At 55.3% G+C, this 3,752-nt stretch overlaps 1 non-coding gene across 1 annotated transcript; it reads left to right on the top strand.

Moving 5' to 3' along the window:
• The first annotated feature begins 3,350 nt into the window (after positions 1–3,350).
• TRNAS-GCU (transfer RNA serine (anticodon GCU)) lies at positions 3,351–3,433 on the top strand. The gene has a single exon. It is a non-coding gene; the product is annotated as a tRNA-Ser (tRNA).
• Positions 3,434–3,752: the final 319 nt, after the last annotated feature.

Raw genomic sequence — 3,752 nt, 5'->3', positions numbered from 1 at the left:
TCACTGGAGAGATGGCCCTGTCATGGGGTAAAACATAGTATGCAGCCTGGCTAGCTCAGTTGGTGAAGCATGAAACTTTTAATCTCAGGGTCGTGGGTTCAAGCCCCATGCTGGACAAGGTCCTTTAACTCACGTTCTCAGTTTGCAAACAATTCACACACTGCTTTCACCAGGGTTTTAGAAAGAAAAAGTCTAGTCCTGGGGTCCAGCTTTAGTAGAACCAGACAGAGAACCAACTGCAATTTCCATCTTCTGAGGAGAAGGGAAGAGGATTTTCTTCTCCTCAGTTCTAGCTACATCAGCCCAGGGAGGAGAAAAAATAACCCTCCGGCTGCTGATTGTCCCCTGTCAGCTTCTGTAGCTTCACCTCCTTCCACAGCAGCTCCAGCTTTGAGCTACAAATCTCAAGGGGCTGGTGAGGAAATGAGGAGCTGGCAGCTCGGGTTAGTGGCTTCCCTGAGAACAAGAGGTGGAGTGTTCACAAGGTGCATTCCCCTCCCCCGCAGAGCAGGGTGTAAGAAAGAGCCAGGAACAGAACAGTCAGCCAAGTTCCATCCACAAGAAAGTGTGTTTCTGTGGTGAAGTGGTTATCACAGTTGCTTCCCCTGCAAAAGGACCCTAGTTCAAAGCCAGGCAGAAACAAGGTATCTTCCCTTATTGCTGCTTCCCCTGGGTGCCCAGGTAACTGCAGCTGCTGCTGACCAGCCTGTGCATGGGATGAGCCCAACTCCATGTGACAGAGGGGGGTGACATCAGCTGAGAATGCCCCTGGGTGCCAACCTGGGAAAGGGAGATGAATCAGCCCAGGCAGGTGCTTGGGGCTTGTCCTCCCCTGCCCTGGGAGGCTGGTGCATTGGGCCAGCTCTGCCTCCTTCCTCCCTTGTGTGACTTTCCCAGTGTACACAGCCCAAATGTTGGAAAAGCCTCTTCCAAGAAAAAGCTGCACAAATTGGGTTTTGAAATTTGCGTAGCTTTTTCCAGAAGAGCAGTGCAGTGTAGACATAGCCTGAGTGTTGCTCAGCACTAGTAGGAGACAGGGAGGGACAAAAGGGTCTAATGGCACCTGCAGCCTTTCAGAACAACCCCGAGCCCCAACCCAAGTACCAGCCCTTCCCTCCACCCTCACTGGGGTCTGCTGGGAACTGTCTGGACTCAAACCCACCTGGGTATCAGCCTAAGGATTGCCTGTTCTGTAAAATGTGCCCTCAAAATGAGAAAGCAGCTAAAGTGACTCTGGTGGGATTTGAACCTATAACCTTGAAATATGCAACTGGGCTCACATTAGCTACTGTTACTGAGAAGTCCAACATGCTTTCCATGGCACCACAGAGCCTGCTAGACTTCTGAGCTTGATATCTCAACTCTCTACTTTGCAGCATGGCAATTGCTGGGGGAAAAGACAGGCAAGCTGGATCTCTCTCTCTTTTGGGAAAGCAGGTAGGAAGAGAGAGAGGGCCAGTGAAGATAAAGAATGAGAACTGAGCTGTATTTGGAGAATGTGGGCATCGATCTCACTGCACCTAGCATGCTAAGCAAACACTCTACAACCGTGGTCCCCAACCCGGTGCCCGCGGGCGCCATGGCGCCCGCCGGGCTCTTTACATGCGCCCGCGGAGCAATCTGGGCTGGCAGGTGCCAGCCCTGGGCGCATGGCCGGTCCCGGCCCCGGGGGCGCTGCGCGTACCCTTGCCAGCTCCGGCGCCGGCCTTGGCCCCGCCCCCAGGAGCACCGCGCGTGCCCTTGCCAGTTCTGGCCTTGGCCCCGCCCCCGGGGGCGCCGCGCGTGCCCTGGCCCCGGCCCCGGCCTTGGCCCCGCGGCGCTTACGGGGGGAGCGCCAGCCCCGGTCGTGCGGCGCTTGCCAGGGGGCGCGCGGCTATGGGGAGGGCCCCGGCCCCGTGGCTATGAGGGGGGCCCCGCCCCCGGGCATGCGGCTGGGGGGGTCCACCCCCTGGCGGGCAAGTGTCCCCGCCCCCTGGCGCCCGGCGGGCAAACGGCCACGCTCCCTGGCGCCCGCCAACCTGAAAAGGTTGGGGACCACTGCTTTAAACTTGAGCTAATTCCCCTACCTGCAAGACCATCTGCTGCCCCACCCTCCAACTTCCAGAGTCCACAACATTGCTGTAGCTGCCCAAGGCTGCTTTCTGAAAGGGCCACTTGTGAGACTGACACCCGTGGGCCGGCTAGCTCGGAGGTTTTGAATGTGGTGCTCATATCACACAGACGCGTATTAAGAGCAAGCTCCTTGTTTGAAGCCATAACTGGCTCGCTATTCCGACGTCCCTGTAAACCTCAGGGCATGAGGAGTGAGGGATATTTTGGAATTGCGATTTATTTCGAAGTAAGTGCTGTGTAGCCAGCGCCAAATTACAAAATAAGCTATTTCAAAATAGATGCAAAATAAGCTACACAATTGCATTGCTTATTTGGAGCTGTGGGACAAACCCCTAGTGAATTAGAGCCCAGCTCTGCCCCCTGCTCCCTGCTCCACCCACCCACGCACTGACTCCCTTGCTATCATGTGGATGTTTGCATTGGCCCCTTCTCTCTGTAGCCAGGCTTCAGCCAGGACTGAGACTCAGGCAGGAGAATGTGACCCGGCTCCCTGCACCTGGGCCCTGCATTTCTCATCCCTTCAGAGACACTTGCTAGTGGAGGAATAAATCACAGTCACATGAGTGTAGATTATGAAACTTTGTTGTTGCTGTTGCCTTGGAAACTTCCCACAGGCCTTCCCCTGGGGGTTCTGGGCAGCCCGCTCACACTGCACAGCTTACTTCGAGGTGAGGGTGCTGGGTAGATGCACCCACCCTGTTGAGGACTAGCCTGCCGAGGGGAGGCTCTGGCCGTTTCCTTTTCTTGTCTCTCTCAGCCTGTGTCTACACTGCAGGCTTTTTGCGTAAGAGCAGATGTTCTTGTGCAAAAACTTACAGAGCGTCTACACTGCACGCACGTTGTTCCACAAGTAAATTTATAGTACAGCATCAGATAACAGGGTTTCTTGTGCAAGAGTTATTCCTCTCCCCACGAGGAATAAGCCCTCTTGCTCAAGAACTCTTCCACAAGGAGGCAGTGTGGATGGGCAACAGGGGTTTCTTGCTCAAGAAAGCCCTACAGCTAACATGGCCATCAGAGCTTTCCTGCACAGGAGAGCGTCCACAATGCTATGCGTGCTCTTGCAGAAAAGCACTTCTCTTTTGCAAAAGCACATAGCAGTGTGGACACACTGTTGCACAAGACCTTTTGCACAAGAACTCTTGCACAAAACTGTTCTTGCACAAGAAGCCTGCAGGGTAGATGTAGCCAGGGGGTGTCTGGGTTTTTTACAGCATTGAGCTTTGCACAACAGCTCAGATGAGGTGGCCGAGTGGTTAAGGCGATGGACTGCTAATCCACTGTGCTCCGCACGCATGGGGTTCAAATCCCATCCTCATTGGGTGTTTGCAGCCCTCTAACTTGCTTCTCTTCAGTTCATTGCCAGCCCCTCCTGTAACCCTGCCTGCCTGCCCCAGCCCCTCCCACTGCAGCCTGGGGAAAGGGGAAATCTTCACAGAGACACTCTCCCAGATGGGACCCCCAATCCCTTCTACCCTCAAAGGGAAACCTCACAAAGGAGGCGCCAGGCAGCTGGTCCATGGGGGTCTCTGAGATGGTCCCAGCCCTGCAGCCTGTCCCATCTTGCTGTTGCCATTGTCCCTCTGTGAGGTCACTGCCTCCCAACCAATGGGGGGGGGGGGGAGCCTGGGGGAAACTGT

Source organism: Pelodiscus sinensis, chromosome 31 (genome assembly GCF_049634645.1).
Source record: "Pelodiscus sinensis isolate JC-2024 chromosome 31, ASM4963464v1, whole genome shotgun sequence".
NCBI classification, from domain to species: domain Eukaryota; kingdom Metazoa; phylum Chordata; order Testudines; family Trionychidae; genus Pelodiscus; species Pelodiscus sinensis.
This window is presented reverse-complemented; position numbering and strand designations above follow the sequence as displayed.